We start from the raw sequence: 16291 nt of genomic DNA, 5'->3' as shown, positions 1-16291 counted from the left end.
AAAGTGTTTTATGCCGGGGTCCACCAAGACTTTCATGACGTATTTACGTCACGGAAGCACGTCTGCAAAATAAACGCCATCAGATATGGCAAAGAAAAAAAAACTAAGAAAATGTTCCGTTCACAGGAGTCGAACCCACGAGCTTTTGGTCCACGACGATGGTTGGCGGGCGTTTAGCCCACTGAGCTACCGCCAAACGCATTACGGAGACTACATGTACGCGCCTTTTATCTTTCACACTGTCCTCCCACAGCGCTCTTGGATAGATGGATAGAAGCTATGAGAGCCCCCTTTATGAAGGGGGGTTGACATGGGTGTCAGCAGGCTCGAAAAAAAAAAACTTCTTTGCCTTCGCAATTACCTCCGGCAACGCGCCGTTGCAACGGCCGTCGCAATAGGCGCGTTTCCAAAATAAGTTTAATTTCGTCAACTCTTAAACACACCGTGAGGCGGCGGGTTTATCCCAAGCGAGGAAAGCGAGGAAGCCTCGCTCATAGCACCTATTCATATCGAGAAACAGCTCTCCGAGACTCGCCTGGCTGTCGCACCGCTTTCCCTGCTCGCCCTGCGAGAAGTAACAGCCAGGCTCTAGTAGAGGGAAGACACGACGTGCGTAGCGTTTCTCTTCGCATTTCACGACGCTTTGAAGGAGCGCATATCGAGTATCAGTGTTACTTATGTGTTTGTTGATGCCAGCTTTGCGCGGGATTGACCATATGCGGTGTCCACGCATATGTTAAGAACTTCAGCTACCGCAAAGGTTAAATCATGATTATGGGCGTTAGTTGTCGGTATGGAGATGTGCCGCCAGGCGTCAACCTGGGTACGTCCACATCAAGCGGTGCTATATCTGCCAAACAATAATATACATTGTACAAGCTCTAATATAAGAATGCACTATAAACAATCAACTATTTCTGTGACGACGCGTTCCACTTTCGTGTTATCCACCGATTCCTATGACGGAGGGATCAGCCATAATTTTTTGTAGCTCTCGCTACCAAACGTTGGCTCACACATAAGGAGGACAGAGTTGAGATAGTTGGTAATGATTTATAATAAAAATGAGTTTCCATTAAAAATCGTCCGATTGACTTACATAAAGAAGAAACTAAACGCCTGAATCTCTCGCGTGGACCCTTGTGTGTGCCTAATTCAGAGGTGGCACTGCCATAGCTATGCATGCGCAGATGAGGTCTCATGTCTATTTCCGTTTTCGCAGCAGTGCATCTTTGATGTTGATAGTCGTCGTTTGTGTTGTCTTCCTCTTCTCTGCTGTGTCCGTGTTTGCACGCCTTAGCTTCTTTTGTGGTGGATGACAATTCTTCCAATTCACAAACCGTCACTTTTCCTCGTGGTCCTTTCTGTCATCCCGTTTCTGTTCTTTTTTTGATCTCTGTGCGCGTTAAAGCACGCCAGGTGGCCAAAATTTTCGGAGCCAACTACTACGGCGTCTCATAATCATATCGGGGTACTGGGACGTAAAACTCCAACAATTATTGACCTCCTCTCGTCTCTCTCTCTGTTTATGCGTTTTCACCCACATTTAAAATTGTGCACGCAATAGCCTTAGAGGTACATATCTTCTATGAGATGCTCGCTGCCCACATTTTCTCAAGGAAAATAGTCATGGCGCTAATAGGATGCGGGCGGAGTGAAGACAGAGAACGACAAACACTTCATCCCCGTCCTTTTAGCGCCAAACCTATTTTCCTCTAGTAATGAACCAACTAGCTCAGCAACAAGACATGTTGAATGACATTTTGTTAATTTATTTCCAGACAAATTGTAGGTGCTGACGGAAGCACAGCAGCGGCTTCTCTTCATAAAGCTTCACCTGAAGGGCCACAGGCAGAGGAACACCGCGACAAGGACCCTCAGATCGGTGCCGAGGAGAAGTAGCTCTCGCGTGCTGGCCGGCATAAAATGAGAAGTCATCGGAACATCCTTGTTTCCTGGCAGGATTGATCTCTAACGCGACAGGATTGGTGCTCTCTTGATTGCTGATGTTCCACAGCATATATCGCCTGACTTGTATTCGTCAAATTTCATGTTCATTTTTGCGAACAAAGAATTCATGTTTATTTACTGAAAGGACATGATGTAGCTTGAGGTGAGTTGCGTGCTGTCTGTTTCGCACATGACAGGCTGCTCATTTGTTTCGCTGTTTCTCAGTTATGCTACATTTAGCCCACGGGAAAAGTGAAGAAGTCTTCACACTTTTTATGCTCCTATATACTTACGTCGTAATGATTTCCATCTGCATAAAACTCGTGTGGCGATCATTCATTCACTTATAAAATACTGACCGCAAATACGATAACGTTTGCATTTCCACATTTGTGCTGTGCGTTCTTGTAGCCCAAAATATACATTGCCTTAAAGAGATGCAATTATGAAGGCCCAAATACCGTTGGTTGTGTCTTCCTTGCGCTGCAGTGCCCAGTTTCCTGTCACGGTAATCCGCACCACACACCCACACAACAGGCAGTATAGACCTTCTTACGGACGGGTTTCGGTGCCGCCATGCTGGGCTGTTAACCTTGCCGTCTTTTATCTTGAACACCTAAGCGAACAGTGTTACGGTTGGCGTATACACAGGAAAACTGTTGGGTTGGCGCATTCGGCGTTTCCTGACTTTATCATTTCGCGTCAGGGGATACAAAAATAAGAAAGCATTCATTTAACAGCTCATCATGGCGGCGCGCATATGCCTTACGTAAGAGTTTATTAAAAGCGAAGCATTTATAGGGGACCCAAATGCAATTTCACTATCTATCTATCTATCTATCTATCTATCTATCTATCTATCTATCTATCTATCTATCTATCTATCTATCTATCTATCTATCTATCTATCTATCTATCTATCTATCTATCTATCTATCTATCTATCTATCTATCTATCTAGTCGCCTGCAACTAGGTGCTCTCATAGTCAAGTTATGTGCGCTGGGGGGCTAGTTCGTACGACATTGAAACTGAACTAAAAGTGCGCGGGGGACGAAAGTGAAATAGAAGTAGAGAGGATGGGCGCAACGCCCGTCCGCGCCGGTCCTTTCTACTACTTCTACTCGTCTTCCGTCCCCCGCGCACTTTTATTTCAGCTCTCATAGTCGACTCGTTAACTTGGTATTCACCAAAACTTGCATAGGACCGTATGAGCGCATGTCGAACCTGACTGGTCATGAAATTAATAACATGACATGCTTGTCGCGTACGTCATGAAACCCTTTTCCGCGGTCACGCGGGGCGCATACCCGCATACCAAGGCCCATGATATGCGGTATGCGCCACAGGTGGCTCTGTATCAACCCAGCAATGGCAAGAGAGACTTCGGAAACCTTAATGCGACAGCGTTAGGGAACCCGTGTCGAGAAATCCGGTGCCTGCATCTGAAGCATTGTATCGCCTTCTCATTCGCATGGCTGGACTAGAGAGGCGTCTCCAGTACGGCCATGCCATTCGATAGCATGGCTTCGCTTCTCTGTGAACACCTCAACCATGTCGCGAGGAGAGGAACTGTTTGCCGTTTTAAACTATCCTAGAACATCTTCTGCTAGTATAGTTGTGAAGTTCCCACTAAACTACTGTTCATCATATCGCGAATTAGCGAGGTACCAAATTACGTGCCCGTAAGGCATTACGTTCATTTACTCACCTGAACACTTTTCTCATGATCTAGGCGCTGCTGCTGAATAAATATTCCTGAGCGCTTTGTAATGGGTGGACCATTAAACCACACGCTCGTTGTGCATATCAGATAATGTGACGCCTGGTGGGAGTTTACGCTTCTGCAACCCAAGTTTGCATGTGTTAACGCGACTCCTCGCACATGACACATGCATAGCGTTTTCCCCGGAAAAATTTGAAGAACTGGCGTGGCTCACAGGCAATGAAAAAACAACAGACGTAGCTTTGTGGTAGAACACGTGCATGCTGCGCAGAATGCCAGGGTCTGATTTCAATTAGGAGCCATGATTTTTTTAATGCGAAGGATTTCTTAGCGAACTGCTCAGACTTTGAGAGTATCTATCTATCTGGCCGCCAAGGACTTTGTGCTCTCGTGGCCTCTTCGTTTAGTGGATGTATACCAAAATTGGTGTTGCATGGCATTACTGTATGAAGAACATAAATGACAGCTCATATACTGAAAGTCATGACATGCATGTCATGACTTTCATGGCATGATTTACGTGTCACGGACTTAATCTTTTGCGGCCGTTTCGTTAGCTTGATACGCACCAACATTGTTACGGCGTGACAGGAGAGTATGACAAACATAAGTGACATGTCAACAGGTCATAATGGGCAAATCATGACATGCATGTCATGTACGGCATGATTTACAAGATATGGTCTTGGGACGGTCGCGGCCGTTTAATTAAATAATGTATACCAAAAGTGGTGAGGCGAGACATTTCTGTATGAGGAACATACATGACAGGTGTTACCACAGAAATCATGACATATATGTCATGTACGGCATGACTACACGTCACACTCATGGCGTGCTCACGGCCGTTTCGCTAGCTTGATGTACACCAAAATTGGCATTGCGCAACGTAAGTTGGTGATGAACATGACTAACAACTGGTAACACGAAAATCATGATATGCATGTAATGTACGGTATTACTTGCAAGCCATGCTCATTATGTGCTTACGGCAGTTTCGCTGGCTTGACATATACCAAAACTGGTATTGCGCAACGTTACTATATGACGAACATAAATGAAAAGTGGCAACATGAAAATCATGATATGGATGTCATGTAAGGCGTGATTTACATGACATGCTTATCATGTGCTCGCGGACATATTACTAGCTTGACATATATCAAGACTGGTATGGTGTATCATGACTCTATGACGAACATAAACGACAGATGGCAGCATGAAAATCATGAAATTCATGTGACGTATGGAAGGATTTACATGCCACGCTGATGGTCCTCTTGCGGCCGTTTCGCTAGTGTGATATACATACCAAAATTTATGTTGCGTGACATGACTGTATTATGAACATATATCAGATGGCAACATTAAAGTTGTGACATGCATGTCATGTACGGCATGACATACATGCCGCGATCATGGTGCGCTCGCGGCCATTTCTTTAGCTTGCTATGCATGAAAATTTGTATGGCATCACATGAGTCTACGACAAGAATTAATGCAGGCGTTAACATGTAAATCATGACATGCATGTCATGTACGGCACCATTTACATGAAACACTCATGGTGGGCTCGCGGCCGTTTCGTTATTGTGATATGTATCGAAATTGGCATGATATGACGTCAGTGTACACAGAATATAAATTTCAGTTTGTAACATGAAAATCGTGATATGCATGTATTTAAATGTGAACATATTCGACAGAGATCTGTCTGGCTGACCCCTGAGGAAGGGACCGAATCGGTCCCGAAACGTCGGGTCAGTTTTAAACCTTCTAAAGTTTAACTTTAGCAAAGTGGCTGGAGAGTTTATTATTTTTCGTATATGCATGTATTGTACGGTATGATTTACATGCAACGGTCTTGGTGCTCTCGCGGCTATTTCATTAGTTTGACATATACCAAAATTGGTATGGCGTGGTATGACGGTATGACGAACATAAATTACAGGTGTAACATAAAAATAATACATGCATATCATGTACGACATGATTTACATACCATGTTCGTGGTGCGCTCGTGTCACAAAAGCCTTGTTTTGTAGCAAAACAGCCATGCTAGTTGGCAACGATCCATATGAAATGCAAAACAGGTACAAAAGAAGACAACGACGACACAGGCGCGTACTCGCAACTGGAAGTGTATTGATGAGGCAACACATATACAGGGTGCCCCAGCTATCTTTAGCCAGAGTTTAAAAATATGCCCACGCACTCAATGACGACGCGACCAAATGCATTCCAGGCAGCGTTACCTGGAATAGGACAGACAATATTTTGTGCTTTGATTATTTGCTTAATTAAGCCACTTTAATGAACTAACTTTTGAAGCGACGTAGCTGGGCAATAAATTCCAATGAGACAGTTGTAGATCACTTTGCAAAACGACCGATTAGAACGTTTCTAACTTTCTATCTGATAAGTATTGCCACGTGTGTCTCTTGTTATCACTATTGCTGTATTCGGTTTTCGCCCACAAGGACTGTCAGCAACGCTCAGCGCAAACCGCGCCTCATTGTTCGAGAAGCTTTCCGATTATTGTAGATCGTTTTGTTAAGATTGCGCGCTAGACGCGAACACTCGAGCTTATTCTAGAGTTTGCGCGGCAACCAGCGATAACGCTGGAATATTCGACGACACATGTATAAAGGCTCTGTTATACTCCGACGTCCGACGCGAGCGCGCGCGAAGACGTTGCGTTTCGTCACGCCGAGCCGGCGACGCTACGCCAGGCGCAAATCGGCCTCCGCTACAGTCGAGCCGGCTCCAACGCGCTGGTGCGATCGCATCTAGAGGAGCGCATGCGCAGTGAAGCGAAGAACGCCCGCGCCACCTGTCGGGAACAGACGAAACAGCCCGCGAAGCAGGTTCCTGTACATGCGAGTCCGACGCGTCTGGCGCGAAATGCAGCAGGATCTATTCGGAGCCGAGCGACGCCCGAGCGCGCCAGCAGCCGTCGGCTGCGTCGGCGGTCAGCCGACGCCGGACTATAGAGGGCTGTTTCTTGCTGACGTAACGTCGCCGTGACGCGCGCACGCGCGCGTCGACGTTACGCTGGAGTATATCAGAGCCTTAAATACCGACGCGCTTCACCGCTTGTCAGTTGATCGACGGTCGACGCTCTGTTCGCCGCTATCAGTGTATTGCTGTAGTTTGACTTTCAGTTTTCCTGCCACAAGTTCGGCCAAATAAAGAGGCCAAATAAAGACGTCAGGACACCTCAAACGCCGTTTGTGGTGTCCTGACGTCTTCCTTTGTCCGTGTTTGCACGTCCTGTCTCTTTAGAACAAAAAATACAACGTTACATGCCCGGTAGCGCGCCAGTGCGCGCGATGAATCGAGCGCTCTCTAACGTGCCGCCTGCAAACGACCATAGCATTCGCCCAGTAGTGCTGCCTCGACAGGGCAGCGACGATTGTGGTGGCTGTGCGACGAACACGTTTTGCTCACGGCGGCACAAGCGATAACCGCTGCGGCTGCTTATCGCTGCCATGGACCGGCGCGAGGGAAGCATATCGTTTGTACGCTGAACTTTATGGAGCATTATAATCATGGCGCGCATAGGCCCACAAGCAGGCATGTCACGTGGTATGTTTTAAATGCGGAGCATTTCTTTAGTCGCACCTGCGGCGTCGGCCGCCGTCCACACCCCCACTGCGCATGCTCGGCTCGTCTCGTACCGGCAGCAAGCCTCTCCTCTCCCTCCCTCGCATGCTCGGCTCGTCTCGTGCAGGCAGCAGGCCTCTCCTCTTGTGAACTAACTTGTGAAGCCCAGGTTCTGTGCTTCACAATTTAGTTAATTAAAATGGCATAATTAAGCAATTAATCAGAATACAAAAAAATTGCCTGACGCACTCCAGGCAACAGTCATCAACATGCATTTGGTCGCGTCGTCACTGAGTGTGTCGGCAAATTTTTAAACTTTGGCTAAATAAGGCTGGGGCACCCTGCATAGCTTACACGTTAAGCACGTGCTATGGTTTTTCTCGCCTAAAAAAGCAAGAAAAAACAATGGCTTTTCACATTTGATTTGTGAGGGCACATGCGGGAGAACGAAAAAAAAAGGAGGGGGGGAAACAAGAGAAATAGGGGAGGGGGCTGTTGGCTCGAACATAAACAATGCGATGTATTGAGCTCCTCGCTGAACCCTTCGCATTGCATCGATTCCGATTTCCCACAAGGCGTGGCATCTGCCGAATTTTATTATTTGCCTATTTAGCGATTTCTCGCTCGCGGGAAACGCCGATTTTTCACTCACAGCCAACGACGCCAACGCCGGAATTTCTGAAAACCAGCTCTCTAACGCTATCGCGTTAATAAGCAGCATAGACATCTACTCGCTGAATGCTTTGGATTAAATCGAGTCGCACAATATGCGGATCGCTCGTAAGTTTTTTCGGCTAACAATGCTGGAAACAGCCTTTGCATGCACAGTTTGCTTTTGTTATCACAAGGAAAGCGTAGACAGACTGCTTGCATATTCAAACTACGCTGGAAAGACGAGGGGTTATACTGCAATTATCATATATTACAGTTATTTATCGATGAACATCGATTAAAGTGATCTGCAATTAACTTTAGCTCACTCTAAATATAAAAAATTACACCATCGCCCACTAAAGGGAACCATGTGGGGATGCGAAGCAGCGCATGGGTCGACTTAAAGTTCCTTGATTGCTGAGAGAGTGTAAGGGGGAGAGGCCACAGCGTCTTACCCAGCCCCTTGCACAGGCCCGAGCGCGCTAGCGCGTGCCAGCACACATGGTTCCCGAGCGGACGGTCGCCAATGGAAAGACATACACAGCCCCGAGACTCGTCTAATCTCTTATGCTAGCCGACCTCGTTTACCCTAACAGAGAAAGAACTTCGACTGAATGTGAACGTGTTGCGATGGCTTGGGCTATCGCTAAATTTCACCCTTACGTGTTCGGCCGAGAGTTCGCAGCTTTTGCTCGGCGTTGTGTCCGTCTTTCCGTCCTTTTCCGTCCTGGGTCCGTCCTTTTTTTGCGCAAGCTGCGCAAAAAATTGCGCAGCTTGCACTAAGTCGCGCAAGGCAGGGTCACAGTAGAGCTGGTGGGCACTTAGCTGGTCCTGTCTTAGCTTGGCTTTTACCTTCTCACCCCTCTCTTTCCCACCCCTTGGTATAATAATAATAATAATAATAATAATAATAATAATAATAATAATAATAATAATAATAATAATAATAATAATAAATTTTATTTCTTGAAATAAGACAGTGCATACGACTGCCAAAGGCATTGGTGGCTTGAGCGGCAAAGCCTGGCAGGCAGGAAAAACCGAACACGTTACGTTAGTAGTGAAACAGGGCATGAAATAAAGCAGGAGCTAATCAGAAGAGGAGGAAAGCGCGTGCCGATTCATGATGACGATCATTATCTTTCTACGACACTCGGCAAACCTCGAGCATAACAGCCCTGCTGGAAAACGGTATTTTAATAAGGATAATCAGAAGCAAAGGAAATCGTCGATTACGCCAGTCACGCGGAAGTTCACAATTTAGTGTTCGCACTGAACTTTATTTGAAGCGGCAGAGTGGGAGGGCACGAACAAATTTGTCCAGGTGAATTGAAGACAAGTTGCAGCAGCGATAATGGCGGCAAGGGGGTTTTTGAAAGAGCTCGGCATAAAGGAATCTATCCAAGCGGTGTTTCGCCATAAGGGTGGATCAACTTTCATTTCTGTCTCACGCACGATGCCCCAAGAAGCCGTTCGTGTTTGAGGTGCTTTATTACGGATGGTAGAAATATGCATAGCGAAACATTAAACTTATTGAGCGAAAAAGGCATTCTCGTAGTAGTGGGTTGGAGCCCTCATCAGTCCAGGGCCTCACTGGCCTCGGCTGACTGCTTGACCGAGCTTACAAAGGACTGCGACTAACCGTACTTCCCAATGCGGCGCTGACGAGTCGCGTCAACTATTCACTAGAGAGGGACGTGACGCACAACCACCCATAACTTGTCTAGGTGTCGGTGGGCCTTTTCCTTTTTATGATTTCTGGAGAGCCAGAATAAACGTGAACGAAACGCTACCGTTGTGACAGCAAACGAAACCCTCGACCACGTCGGTCCTTCCTGCATTAATTGCCCTCTGGAAAATACGTGGACTAGTTTTGCCTACGAGATGGAGCAATATCCTCGATCATGTGCAGTTGGTATCACTTACAGCCGTCCAAATGTTTCACTAGCTTGCGCGAGCGGCGGCTTTTCTGTGCGTCAGCGCCATATGACGGAGCCAAGTTGCAAGCAGGGCGAGGGTACTAAGCGCATACCCACAAAACGCGCTCAGCTGGGATCATCGTCTGCTCGGCTCTTTTTTTCTGCTCCATATTAAGACGACCTGGCACCTCGAGTAGGCGAATGGCGCTGCTTTTACTCTACGTTCCGAAAATGAACGTTGCAGCAAGAAATCGGGCAAATAAAACTTAAATATATACCGGCATCCGAAATCATTATAGGTGCTACATTAAGGAGAAAAGTTATGGTAGAAGAATTTTCTGTGCCGTCTATAACTAGCCCATTAGAATTTCAGGACTTGATTCATCATTGGTATATCAAAATATATGTCACATACGAGCAACTGAAGTCGCAATCACTAGACTACGTTGTCAAATTCCAGATCTCAATTTTTATTTACAGAAAGCTGGTCTGGCAGCTTCCCCTAATTGTTGGTTTTCCGGAGTCCATGAGAAAACATGGGATTATCTCATTTCCTGTAAAAGATACTCCACTTTGGGCAAAACTACACTACGCGCCGTCCTTAGATTAGATTTAAGTGCACCAAATGTACTTTCTTTGGGGGCTTTGTCCCTTGGATACGCTGACAGGAAGGCTACCGATGCCTTTCAGCAGTTTTTTAAAGGTCCAAAGGGATTGAGGCTATAGAATCAATCTTTACTTCTGGTTTCCTGGTTTTCCAAATTGCATGATTTTTGGGTTCAAATTACCCGCTTCATTTCTTACATCCGCAATTTCTACTTATCTATTCTTAATATTCAAAATTTTGGTTTATTTTCTTTTTTTTCGTGTTTTTCACAAACGTAGTCAAATTTACAATTTCAGAATTTTCTTGAAAACTACCGGGTTCTTGGCCAATCCCCCAGCATGGGTGTGTGCCACGGATACAAGGCTATACTCTACTCTTCTCTACTCTTGAGACACCGGGGAAAAAATTGGCCGCGTATCTGCGTGCTTCGCTGCAAATGTCGCGTAAAGACGATAGAAGAGGCGCTGTGTGAGATATGGACGCCATCTGGCAATACGTCGGGAAACATGAGTGCTGTGTTGCGTGCTGGTAGTCCCGGCGCAGCAGCAGGCGAAGACCGGCGGTGACCAACGCGACCGGCGGGGACGCCAGCCAGCCCGAAAACGCGGTTTGGCGCGAAGCGCTGAAGCAGAGAAACGTCCGCACTCAACGAGTACTCTCCACACACTCTTTTATTTACACGTCGCCTGGGTAAAGCAGGAACGCCAGAGCGGCGCCCACAACCGGCAGCCTGAAGGCCGCCCACAACGCTGCTTTTTCATTTTTTAAATATTTTTTTTTCACCTTCTTGGCCTTCTCAAAACTAAAGTTTTTCAACACCAACCCATGGCATTCGTACAGTGCAATACAGAACCGAAACCGAAACACAACAATGAACTCGTGCGAAGGGCACGGAGGAAGGCAAATTTCAGCGCAGTCGCATTTTCAGCTTTGTTGAAACAGCGCTCACTAGACGACGACGAAGTAAAAGAAGGCACAGGACAGGCGCTGCCTGTCGTGTGCCTTCTTTTACTTCGTCGTCGTCTAGTGAGCGCTGTTTCAACAAAGATGAACGCATACCAACTCGCTCAAGCTTCCATTCTTATGCATTTTCAGCGCAGCTTAAGAAACTAGGGTCCTTAAATTTACGTATGTATGCATTTTCTATTAAAGGAACACGCCACCTAATACTTACCTAGTGATGTTGCACCTCAGATATGCATGATATTTACTTTTTGATCGACAACGTTCACAAGTATGAACATCCGTACCAGTTCAAGACGGCTGGCCCTTGGGCAAGTGGTTCAACTTTGGCCGAGTGGCTGAATCGAGGGACGTGCCGACAAACAGAAAGACAGACAGACAGAAAGACAGACCAAAATTTCTGCGTTTAAGTTCCCCAAGAAAGACTATCGTCTTTAAAAAAGAATGCAAGCAAATAAAAGAACACGGGCGACGGGAGAATGCCTCGTGGCGCGAGGATCAGGGAAAGAAGAGCACGCGGAGCGGCGCGTGAGGAAAGAGAAACGGCGGGGGAAGCAGCCATGCGGACGAAACATGATGTCCTTTGGCAGTCCAACACCGCATCTACTCCAGTTTTCCTGCGGTGAGCCGAAGTCACCCGTTAGTGGCACGCCACCTGACTCATGGTTGAACGTCGAGCACCGAGTCAGCGACTCCGTAACATCGCTTCGGGAACGCTCCTGATTTCCAGCCGGTGATAATGGCACCCTGGCTTTGTACTCTTCTTGTTGGCCAACTGTAGACCTTATACAGTAATCTCTCAGCTCTCTTCACTGTGTAATACGCGAGTTGTTTGTGCATTCGTAAAATGTGGGTAATTGTGTGTGCAACAGAGAACGCCCGCTTCGTCCTTATTTCTTACATGCAATTCACGTCGGGTAATCTGCTACGGTGAGTGCAGCACTCCGTGACAAAGACGTGTAGATTTTTCTTCGAGATAAACGAACACAATGTAACGGAGTATCGCTGCAACTAGCGTATTATGCAGTCAGTGCAATTTATCCAGATCGAAGGCCTCGTGAGAAGGCCTGGTGTGAATGGCGTTCTGCTACGGTGTGTGCAGCACTCCGTGACAAAGACGTCTAGATTTTTCTTCGAGATAAACGAACACAATGTAACGGAGTATCGCTGTAACTAGTGTATTATGCAGTCAGTGCAATTTATCCAGATCGAAGGCCTCGTGAGAAGGCCTGGTGTGAATGGCGTTCTGCTACGGTGTGTGCAGCACTCCGTGACAAAGACGTGTAGATTTTTCTTCGAGATAAACGAACACAGTGTAACGGAGTATCGCTGCGACTAGTGTATTATGCAGTCAGTGCAATTTATCCAGATCGAAGGCCTCGTGAGAAGGCCTGGTGTGAATGGCGTTCTGCTACGGTGTGTGCAGCACTCCGTGACAAAGACGTGTAGATTTTTCTTCGAGATAAACGAACACAATGTAACGGAGTATCGCTGCAACTAGTGTATTATGCAGTCAGTGCAATTTATCCAGATCGAAGGCCTCGTGAGAAGGCCTGGTGTGAATGGCGTTCATTCACCTAACCATTCCACGGACCGACACAGCTAGCTATGCACTTGACATAAAAATAGTCTTCGCTGATTGCACAGAGAGTAGAAACCACAGCATAAACGCGATACGTGTAAGAACGGATTGTTATGACTGGCAGTCGGTGGCGACGCGCTGACCATGAGAATGGACGGGCGTTGCGTTCTCACACTGCTAGAACACCTGCATCCATCCTAGAAACGGAATAGCCGGGACGGCAAGCGATCGACAATGTGAAGAATCTCGACCTAATAGAGGGACGGCCAGGTTGGAGACGTTTCCACAATGGGCCACCTGGGCTTGTACTGGTGTGCTGCCAAGACGACCTGACCTGTATGTTTTGACAGGAGTCGCCACAGACCCTTTTCTGCCTTCGGGGAAGAGTCCGAGGAACAAGCCCGAGGAACCTGTTGCCCTGCTTCCCCCACAAGCGTGCTGTCGACCGCCGGACCCTTGCTGTTTCAACAGTGCAACGACCCCTCAGCGACAGTGAAATTGACTGTGCCATGGTGGGTGGGGTCGTGTGTGTGATTGGTGATCATCGAGAAGGAGCCAGCCTGAGGGGTTAAAACGACGGTGCTAAGTGAGAAATGGGGCTCTGAGCCCTCGGTAACAGGCTCATCCAATTCGCTCGTCGCTGAACTCTGACCTTGTCACGATGTAATTGAGTGTACGAAAAGTGCCAGTAAACTTGTTATTGTTTTCCCAACTTGCTAGGAGTATTTCCTCAACCCGGAGACTCAACTACGCTACCAAACGGAGTCCAGGTACGACGCTGCCCTAGCGTAGCAACAACCTGGTTGCCGAGAAGGGACGGATCTATATACCGGTCACAACAACTGGTTGCAGCGGTGGGATGGATCCAAATACCCGGTCGGAACAACTGGTGATCGGCGGTGGGATCTGAAGCTACAAGCGACAACAACAGTCGGCCTAAGGGAATGCAGCTGTCTCGAGACATCGATCACGTGTGGGTGAGTGCTTGCCTTTTCCTTTGATGTGGACCAGGTTCTAAACGAGGGTTTTAGATCTGGTAGATAACTTTGCCGAGAAGGGACGGATATATATACCGGTCGCAACAACTGGTTGCAGTGGTGGGTCGGATCCAAATACCCGGTCGCAACAATACCCCTAGAGTAACAAAAAATTCGGCAGATCTCACTCATTCTGAGAGTGAATGTCGTGCGCAGCATTAGGCAGTTAGTGGCCTATACTGAAATTTTGTTATTACTCTGAAGCAAGCGTTGCGAGTTGAGCCAACTTCGTTGTGCATTCGGAATAGTTATGGGCATATTGTGGGCATGCCCGTAGCGTGGAATTTTTTACAAAGCGGAGGGAAAGGGGGTGGAACACTTCCTGAACGCCTTGACTATTTGAGAAAAGTACCCATTTCAGGAAGCAACAATTTCAGGGGGGGGGGGGGCTCCTAGGGCCCTTCACCCCCCTTCCCCACTCAAATTGTTGCTTCCTCAAGTAGGTACGAGATCGATCGTGAGATTACCAGGTACGTCGACTTCACTGACGCCCAAAAGGTATCCTGTGGTCCGACGTCGTTGCTCATCTTAGAGCACAGATGTCATATCATCGTACGCTACGGTGCGATGATATGCACATCATAAGAAGCGGTTTTTGCGGGATTCCTCCGGTTTGAGCAATGGTTGACCATAGCTTGGCGATTCATGGGAGTTAATATGTAATGTTCATTGAATTGTTACAAACGTCGATAATTAATATTGCAATCACAGTGGACGTTGCCACAATATGACGCTGTTATAGGGTCTCTTTCGTAAGCAGTTCCTGGCGTAGCTCTGCGGATGAATACTGACTGCCAGGCAGAATGCCTGGGTTCGATTGCTTCTCTAACCGTGATTTTCAAGCTTTCCGTAGCCTTGATATTTCCCTCACCGACAACGCTACCGACGCCTGCCCGCATTTTCTGCAACACAAGCCTCATAACATTTCGTGTAAAGGTTTTTTTTTTTTGGAACTTTTTAAATACAAAAAAACGCCAGGCCTGCGCGGAAAGCGCAGCACAGTCACAGCGAAAGCTGGAAGAGCGGCATTTCTAGAGCCCGTTATAAACTCTCCTGTGGCTACTAATACAGGTACATTAGCAACGTACCCACTACGCCACAAAGCGTAATTTTTGGGAAGTTTGGAAGCACCCAGCACGACATTATTCGTTGTTCTGCGGAGAAGCGAGGTACCATATGTAAGCGATTATGTGCAGTTTGTTGATGCGGCGGTTGATGGCGATGAATAATTATAGTTGCGCCCTTTGTAATGGGTTGGAAGCTTTAAACGACCCACTAGTTACGTAATGCATATTGTGTGACGCCCGGTCGTTATTTAACTGTCCCACCACGCTTTATAACATACGTTAACCGGAGAAACGTAGAGCGAGAGAGAGAGAGAATTGACTTTATTGAGACCCTGAGGAAATGGATCATGGGAGCCTTATGGGCTTCCTTGGCAACCAACAGAAGTGCACTTGCGAGGAACACACTACGCTATAAATCATTGTAATTTTTGAGAAGTAGGGCAGTAGGCACTGCGCCATTTTTCGTCATATTACAGACAGCCGTGGTACCTGCTAAACGCATGTAAGGCATTATGCGCACTTTGTTGATGCTGTGCGTGATGACGATGAAGAATTATGGCAGAGCTCTTTGTAATGGGTTGGAAGCATTCAACAACCTATCGTTGCGCAATTCGCATTGTGTGACGCCTGGTTACAGAATTCGCGTTGTGCGACGCTTGGTGCTTATTCTAATCTTTTACCACGCTATATTGCATATGCTAATGTGGTTCGTTCCCGACATGAAGCCTGTATAGGACCTTTCTGCAAAGCAGTTTCAAGCACCGGCATGGCTCAGAGGTTGAATACTGGGCTCCCACGCAGAGGGCCCAGGTTCGAACCTCGTTCCATCCTGGAATTTTTTTCTTATTTAGTTTTTTTTTTTTCTTATTTCGAGCGATACTGGTTACGGACACCGGCGGCGGCGGCGGACAACTACGGCACCAAAAACGGCCGGTGAAATGATCTCATAACAGCTTTCGCTGTAATATATATCGCAGTTCCCGGTTTGATACAAACTGTGAATCTACTGTGGCTCATACCCGCATTCCATGGGCCGTGGTAGAGTGTATGCCGGGTAGCGTGTATTCAAAAGCGTATCCCCTAGGGCCCATGATGCGCCGCTATTGGCTGGAGGTGGTCACGTGAACTATGTGGCTTCCGGTATTTTTGTTTGTTTTCAAGCAACATGGCGGCCCCCATGT

This window comes from Rhipicephalus sanguineus, chromosome 4 (genome assembly GCF_013339695.2).
Source record: "Rhipicephalus sanguineus isolate Rsan-2018 chromosome 4, BIME_Rsan_1.4, whole genome shotgun sequence".
NCBI lineage: Eukaryota > Metazoa > Arthropoda > Arachnida > Ixodida > Ixodidae > Rhipicephalus > Rhipicephalus sanguineus.
This window is presented reverse-complemented; position numbering follows the sequence as displayed.